Below are 9,274 nucleotides of genomic sequence, written 5' to 3'. Positions count from 1 at the left end.
AGTCATTGGAGGTCACATACAATATACCTAAAGTCATCAAAGGAATCTACACAATCTACAGCTCATGTTTAAGCCATTAAGAAGAGCCACAGTTAAAAGTGACATCATCAAAACCTCTCTCTTAACTCTCCTCCCCATCAGATATTCTTCTGAAGCAGTTGACAGGAGCCAGCCTTGCTGTGTGTGGTCTAACCATTCCTAGAAGACAGTGGTGTCTCCTAAGAGCTGACTGAACTCATTTGGTTTCCCACTGTGCACTCAGTGGCATTCAGTTGGAGGCCTGAAATTGGCCACTGTAGGCATCTTTACACCACAGAAACTGATACTCACTACAAATCAGATGTTTGTTTGTTTGTTTGTTTGTTTTCTCCTGGAGACCTGGATGTTAAATGTTTGCCAACATAGCACTATCAAAAGCTACTGTCCACAACTGTAACTCAAAAAGATACATGTACTGCAATGTCCACAGCAGCACTCTTCACAACAGCCAAGACACGGAAGCAACCTGAATGCCCATCAACACAGGAATGGGTGAAGGAGGTGTGGCACAAACACACAACGGAATATTCCTCAGCCGTGAAATAAGCAAATAACATGATGGACCTAGAGATTATCACACTAAGTGAAGTAAATCAGACAGAAGAAGACAAATATCAAGTGATATCACTTACACACAGGATCTAAAACAGTACTGATACAAATGAACTTATTTACACAAGAGACTCACAGACATAGAAAACAAACTAATGGTTACCAAAGGGGAAAGAGGTGGGAGAAACAAACTAATGGTTACCAAAGGGGAGAGAGGTGGGAGAGAGACGGACTGAGCGTCTAGGACTGGCTGATGCAAACTACTACACGTGGAGTGGATAAACAATGAGGTCCTACTCCTTAGCACAGGGAACTGTATTAAACACCCTGTATTAAACCATGATGAAAAGAAAATGTGTATAACTGAATTACTTTGCTGTACAGCAGAAATTTAAGACAACATTGCAAATCAACTATACTTCAGTAACTTTTTTTTTTTTTAAACAGCTACTGTCCATGTTCAGGCAGACAAAACAAAAATGTCATTATGTTGCCTCCACTAGTCAGGTAAAGCGTTTCCTCAAAGGTTGCTCTATACTGAGAGCAGCCAAATATCCAATACCAAGCAGGAGATGGCAAGGGTGAACATCGACACCTTAGGAATCAATTAACCGAAATGGACGAGAATGGACAGATTTCATTCAGATGATCATTGTATCTACTACTGTGGGCAAGAATCCCCTAGAAGAAATGGAGTAGCCTTGATAGTGAACAAAAGAGTCCGAAATGTAGTACTTGGGTGCAATCTCAAAAACAACAGAATGATCTCGGTTCACTTCCAAGACAAACTATTCAATATCACAGTAATCCAAGTCTATGCCTCAACCACTGATGCCAAAGAAGCCAAAGTTGAACGGTTCTATGAAGACCTACATTCCTGTCTTATTACACTGGGCAAAGCCACGTAGAATGCTTTCCGTTCATAAAACTAGCAACAAGGAACAAGGAAATTGTTCTTAGAACAGGATATTGGTTGTGGAATACAGATCCACTATCATCTCTACTCAGTTCCCCAATAAGCCATAAGGTAGTGCTATAGCATACAGTTTACTTTCGAATAAATGGCAATCTAGATTTGCACCTGCTGAAATTTACCTCATACATTACAGCCATGTACACTGGCTCTGGCTTACTTGGAAAAATATATCCATGTACAAAGTTAAAGTGGCCATTCTGCCATTTCAACCATTCGAAGATTCACTGTGGGGGGGGGGGGGGGAAACCCCTATTGAGTCAAAATGTTTGATCTGGTGACCAAGATCAGATCCAGCCTCAAAGGGACAGAAAAATTTGACATGTATATGGCAAGATAAGTTACTGTGATATTAATTGTGCTTACTTTTCGGTGTGAGGTTAATATTCTTTACTGGTAATTCTGGTTCAGGAGTCAGCAAACTTTTCTGTAAAGGACCAGATAGTGAATAATTTAAGCTTCATAGGCCATATGGTCTTCATCACAGCTACTCAATTTTACCATAATGCCAAAGCAAACCTAGAGATATGTAAATGAATGGGCGTCCCTGTGTTCCAGTAAAACTTTACTTACAAAAACAGGAAGCATGATGGGTTGGGGTCTGCTAATCATTCTTTGCCAATCTCTGTTCTAGATCACTGCTCTTCCTCCTCCCTCAAACCTCTCCTTTTAAATGAATATCATCGGAGGATACAACCAACCACTGCTCTGTTATGGTCCTCAACAAATGTCTGGGCTTTAGACCTAGCTCTGTCTTCCTCTTAATCTTTTATGGTTGTCATTGTTCTTGGCAATTTTTCTGCTCATGTAGAAGGTAAATCACTCTGCATCTTTACTTCTCTGTCCCTTGCTGCCTTCACTTCCAATCATCTTTTCCCTTAACCCACCCACTTAATGCACTCACTTTTTCTTAGAGTCTATCATCTCCAATAACCAAACTATCTCCAAAATCTGGATTTCGAGCCTCTCACTAACAGTCAACCCTTCTTGCTCTAACCCACGTGCCCTGGACGCCAATAGCGCTTGGGCTCACCAAGGTCACTGGGACTTCCGACCCACTGGTTCAACCACATCTTTACTGCCCACCAGCCTGTCCTATCTCTCCTCGTCCAGTTTAGACAGCAACCATACCCCTGTGTGCCCCCCTTAACCCTGCTGTCCCTCTTTCCCAGCTCTGGGTGTGGCTGGAGGAGAAACACCGGCAGATCTCAGGTGGGCACTCCGTGTACCTGGCTCTCTACTCTGTATGCTAGCACAATTGTCTGGTACCGTTAACTGTTCCACTCTTAGAGACAATCAGCTCACATCTTTTCTACTGTCTGACCTCCAGAGTCACCTCCCCATACTCACTCTTTCTGTTTCACTGGAAAACCAGAAACTACCGGAGCGTGTGAGGCAGGACAACCAACATCAATGTTTACAATGTAAATGCTCACGTATCCAGCAGAGGCATCCTCTAACAGAAGTCTGTTCCAAAAGAGGTGTCTTCTAAGCCAATGACGTTTAAACGCTTAAAACATCACATTAAAATGCCCACAGAGGCCTGTAGAACCACCTGATTTCACTGTACTTTAAAAAAGAAAAAGCTTTTCAAAAGGGCATTGAAAGTTGAAAAAATCTCCTATCGCCTGGAGTGAGCAAAGAGGCCTTGGGTGGGGAGGAAAGTGAGTGGAAATCAATTTCACTTGCTTCAGCCTCACAACGGATTTTGCAAAGTAAAGGGTAGAAAATCAATCTTGGCAAATCAGTGAGAATTTATACACTTGAAGGAGTCGAAAGGTCCTGGAGGGTGTATCAGACAGGAGGATGTGCTCGTCCAGCACATCCTTGAAGATACAGCATGAGGGCAGGGTCGTTTTCTGTGCCAAGGAGACCGTGCCAAGAATGCCTGCCATATTCCTCATTGAGATGAGTCCAGGGTGGAAGCCAAACCTGAACTCCATTTACCCAGCCCCTGTCCCCACACTCTGAAGGGTGGGGCTTGAGAAAGACACAGGAAGGCCTGGAAGCCTGTTCCTGACTCACCAATACAAGCCTCCAGGTTACATCCAACCGAAGACCCCTTATCCTACCTCTGATGGTGACCACCTCTGGCCTTTGGGGGCTGCTGGGCTGTCTGATACAAGAGCCCTCCTGCGACCGCAGAGTAAATCCATGCTTTGGCGAGCAGGGGCTGGTCACTCCCAGTAACATCCCCAAGGAATTAGACTGGAAACTGGATTATGGAACGTGGGACCTGAGCACGGGGTAGACCTGGAGGCTCCTTGCCCTTTCTGGGCTTTCCACTCCTGGACATGGAGGAGACCTCACAGGTAAGTGCTGAAGGCAAGTCATGGGAGGGAAGGACCAGTGTCCTCTGCCTGAGGGCAGCTGACCAGAAGGGGGACCAGTAGCAAAAGCAGTTGCACTTTCTAAGCATATTACTTGGTTTCCCTTTTGGTTCCTATAAACTTTCAGTGAAGTCTCCTGTAAAACATCTGCCTAGTTGAAACTGTCCTTCCTTGTCTTGGTCCATTCAAGCTGCCATAACAAAAACACCAAAGACTAGGTGGCTTAAACAGTAAGGATTTATTCCTCACACTTCTGGAAGCTGGGAGTCTCAGATCAAGGCATCGTAGGATGAGGTGTCTGGTGGGGACTAGCTTTCTGACTCACAGATGGTCATCGTCTTGCTGTGTCCTCCCATGGGAGAGGAAATGAAGAGCACTCTGGGGTCACCTTTATAAGGGCACTGATCCCATCATGAGGGCCCCACACTGATGACCTAATCACCTCCCAAAGCCACCACCTCGTAATACTATTGCATCGGGGATTAAGACTTCAACATATGATTTTAGTCCACAACATACCTAGATTTACAGAAGCTTCACGAAGACCAGTTCAAGAGAGAGCAGTCCTCTGTCACCTCATCCCCAGGCAGGCACGCCAGTGACCTGGCACTTACTGAACAGACTTCAAACGGAATGAAGGCAAGGCTGAGAAGTCCCACTTCTTGGCTCGATCCAGCCCTTCCTTCCTCATTGCCAAACTTGCCAATCTAGACTTGATGTGATTAAAGAAATTATGTGGTTCCTGACAGCCCTGTGTGAACTGCGGGAAGTTACATGACTTCTCTGTGGTTGTCTCCTTACTGTAAAATATGTAATACATTTATATCTAGGACTATTATAAGTATTATATGAGTTGATGTTTGTGAAATTTTTAAAGAGCCATGCCCAACAGAGTGTAAGCACTATATATGTATTTGATAATGTAACAAAAATCCCCATTATTATATATAAGACTTACGGTAAACTTGATACAACATTGATGGTGATTAGCCATTAGCAGGTATGGTAGGCAGAACTCTAAAATGGCCCCCAAGATTCTGGACCCCTGGCATACACACACCTGCTAGTTATTCAATTAAATGCTGATCTAGGCGTACATTTGAAGGACTCTACAGGTGTAAAGAAGGTGCTCAATGAGGAGATTGTTGAGGTAGGCCTGCCCCGATCATGCAGGCCCTTCAGAAGCGCAGAGTTTGCTCCAGCTGGTCACAATTGGGAGCGTGGGGAAATGCACTCCATCCACCCTGGAGGAGAACCGGCATCCATGTCATGGACTCCCTATGGAGGCGCCAACTGGGCAGGGAGCCGTGGGTGGTCTCGAGGTCCTGAGAGCAGTCCTGAGCTGACAGCTAGCACACATGAAAACAGGGACCCGAGTCCCATGGTGCAAAGAATTGATTTCTGCCCACAAAGGGAGACCCCCTGAGCCCTGGGTGAGAACTGTAGCCTCAGTCAATGCCTTCAGTTCAGCCCTGTGAGCCCCTGAGGAGAGAATGCAATCATGCCATGCCTGGACCTCTGACCTACAGAAACTACGAAATAACAAATTCTCGTTGCTTTAAGCCGCTAATGCAATGGAGCAGGACCCTATGGGGCCTTCCTGGGACAGGCCTTCCCCCATATCCTCTGCTTTAGCTCCTTTCTGAAGCACCTAGATAATAGTATTTGATGCTCACTTCCTGAGTTGTGTTGCAGATGTAAAAAAACTTCCCCTGTGCACCAAATGGAAGATGTCCACTACTTGGTGACCATGAGCACACAGTCCCAGGCCCCCTGGAGCCTAAGGACTGATACAGCTCACCCCGTGACACCACCCTGATACCTCACCATGAGCCAGAAAACTGTGCACAAGCTGATCACACATCCTGCGACCCCCCCTCCCTCACCTTGCTTTTCAAAGGGCTTTGCCGAAACCCTTCGGCTTTTTAGGGCGGAGCCACCTCTCCTTGCAAGACCTCATGATAAACCTTTCTCTGCTCCAGACTCTGACGTTTCCGTTTCTTTGGCCTCACTGTGCATTGGGCACACCAACTTGGGTTAACACTAAGTTTGTGATCATTTGTCTTGCAGCAATAGAGCACTAATACAGCCAGAAACAAACATACAGAAATCGCAAATGAGTGGCCGGAGGATTTCTGCTCAAAGCCCAGACAGCTTCCCCTCCACCCTGCCCAGTACAGATAAAGACTCTATCACTGACAAAGTCAATACAAAATACTTCCAGTTCAAAAAAAAAACCCTTCATTTGCCACGCTGGGCTTGGTCCCACAGGAAGGCGTAGTTCTGTACTCACCAGTCTCACTGACAGAGCGAGACTGAGTCACCTGTTTTAAGAGGCAGCAGGCTTGGGGCCTCCCAAGCTGGCTCCCCTGGCCTGGAGACAGCTCTCTCAGGCTTCATCTAAACCTCGAACAGCTGCCCGACTTTATGCCAAGACCTTTGACCTACCTACCTACATGCTTGGCTCCACCTCCACTTGCAAGGCATGCTGGGAAACTAAGCGGGGGGCTGTAGGACCCATGAGCCAGTTGTTGCTCAGTTGTGTCTGACTGTTTGCGACCCCGTGGACTGCCAGCAAGCCACGCTTTTCTGTCCTTCACCATCTCGCGGAATTCAGACAGTAAAGCGTCTGCCTGCAATGCGGGAGACCGGGTTCGATTCCTGGCTTGGGAAGATCCCCTGGAGAAGGAAATGGCAATCCACTCCCGCACTCTTGCCTGCAAAATCCCGTGGGCGGGGGAGCCTGATAGGCTACAGTCCATGGGGTCGCAAAGAGTCGGACACGACTGAGCGACTTCACTTTCACATCCACTGAGGCAGTGATGCCATCCAACCATCTCTTCCTCTGTCACCCTTGTCTCCTCCTGCCCTCAGTCTTTCCCAGAAGGCAGAGAGTATAATGATTAAGCACTCTGACTTGTCTTCTCTGGCGGTCCAGCGGTTAAGACTTCATGCTGCCAATGCAGGAGTTGTGGGTTTGATCCCTGGTCAGGGAATTAAGATCCCATATACCTTGTGGTCAAAATGGAAGAAGAAAGGAGCTCTGGCTTCTGCAGAAAACAATGGTTTTGCCTGTTAACTGTGACGTTTTGCAAATTCTTTACGGCCTCAGCACCCCAATCTGTAAAATGGGGATAACAGAGTTGTGAAGGTTGGAAGTAAGACAGAACACTGGTGAGTGGGGCCTAGCCCTAGCAAGCCATCAAAACGCAAGCTGGTGTTTGGCTGATTTTGATGCTGATCTACACAAGCCCTAAAGCTGGGTTCTCATCAGATTGTAAGTGCCCATCCCCATGCCCCAGGTCAGGCAGCAGACCACATCTTGGTCCCTTGTTTTGGAGCCGAAGTGACTGCTGAATGACTAACCACTCCACAATGGAACAAGGAGTATCAAACCCTGTCAATCAGCCGCAACATATACACAGAAAAAAAGCACTTGTCTTTCATTGGCTTCTTTTTGCTTTCTTCTTTCATTATAACCTGTGCTGTACCAGCTGGTCAGCGTTACTACTGGATAAAAGTAAGGGAATGTACTAAAGCAACAATATGAGAGTGGGCAACATGAAATATTGGAAAGTCTGAACTCTAAAAACAAAGTAATTAACATTTTTAAAAGATGGCATCACGATGCTAAAAATTTACATCCCTCATTCAGGAAGGTGGGGTTCTAGTAAATGTCACTGAACCAGCTTTGATGATGGAATTTATGAGGCTGTGCCAGCCAGATCATGATGATACAGCATTCAAAGGTATATGTCACTTATAAATATAACCACATCTAGACTCATAAAAATAGACTGCCTGTTTAAATAGAAGCTTCTTTCTGAACATTGCTAAGTGAAATAATTTGTAATTTTCCCAAATTGCAATGACGGAGGTAGCAGTGGTATTTTCCCCCTTTCTGGAGATGACCATCTACTATTTGGATTTGCAGACTGGTTAACTGGCTGGAAGATCTGAGAAGCAAAACGCTGTTCTAGTAATTTTGTACAGTCCTGGGTTAAGCTCAGAAGACTTGACTGAGGGAAGATTAACACAAGCGAGAGCCTGTCCAATACATTTTATATGAGAAACCAGGCTATATTTTTAAAAACTAGTGTTTTCAAAAAGAAAACTATTGCCCAGTGCCTACAGCTCTTTACTTCTTAGCAAATGATTTCCCTGACTAGAATGCAAGATCTGGAAAGTCTGTATCTCTGCCTGTTTCCTTCACTGTTGCTACCCTGGTGCCAAGAATGGCACCTGGCACTGACTAAATATGTCTGGAATAAATTAATTAATGCAATTAAATGAATTAGCAAGTGATACAGTGTTGGTGCTCATTTTCTGTCTAAATTCTGAGCAATTAAAAATGTGAACATGATCAGACCAAAAATGGGGAAAAAAAGGAAAGGGAGCAGGGAGGGGATGTAAAGTCATATTTGAATTTGTGAGCATATTGGAAGAGAAGAAGAAAACGCAGTGTTAATGGTGAAGTTTTCATTCCTGCATGGAAATTTCCAGAGCCTATGTTGTAAACCATCTTACAATGGGTAGTTTATGACCAGTAACCTTTTTGCTTAAATGATCATGTGGCAGCAGCGCCATCTTCTGGGTAACTAGTTGGGCATTTTAGAATAATAGTGTAGAGTTGTTTTGTTTTTTCATATACCAAATTGAGTTTAGAATCACAGAAGATTACTTAGAAAATATCTTGAGAGATCATCTAGGCCATATGTCATCTTACAGGTAAGGATTTGCCTTAAGTGGGTACAATATTTTCTTATTTTCTCTTGATCCAATGGGGCTCCAAATTCATGTCTCGGAGAGAAGACAAACTACAGCCATCATTGCTAAATTATATCACAGGTCTCATATAAATCAGAAACTGAGAGGCAGTTAAAATCCATTTGTCGAGCATCTGAAGAGCGCTATCCAATAGGAATTTCTGCAACAACGGAGCAATAGAACTTTCTGTGATGATCTATACATGTCTGTGCTGTCCAATACAGTAGTCACTAGCCACTTGAGGTTATTAAACGTCTAAAACGAGGCTAATGATGCTGAAGAACTGGATTTTTAACTGTATCTAATTTTAACTAATTTGCATTTTTCAAAAGTCCCATATGGCGAGTATAGGGTTTCTCAACCTTGGCACTACTGACATTTGGGGCTTGATCATTCTTTGCTGTGATGACTGTGTTGTACACTGTACGATGTTTAGCAACAGTCCTAGCCTCTAGCCACTGGCCACGAGCACCCTCCCCCTGGATGTTGCCAAATACACTCTCTAAGGGGCAAAATCACCCCTGGTTGAAAACCAGTGGGCTAGTAGCCACAGCACTGAACAGCACAGTTCTAGAATATGCCTGATACGTATAGAACATTTTGGTTGAGAAAA

This window comes from Capra hircus (assembly GCF_001704415.2).
Source record: "Capra hircus breed San Clemente chromosome X unlocalized genomic scaffold, ASM170441v1, whole genome shotgun sequence".
In the NCBI taxonomy this organism is placed as follows: Eukaryota; Metazoa; Chordata; class Mammalia; order Artiodactyla; family Bovidae; genus Capra; species Capra hircus.
The sequence above is the reverse complement of the archived record's forward strand: the minus strand, read 5'-3'. Positions refer to the sequence as shown.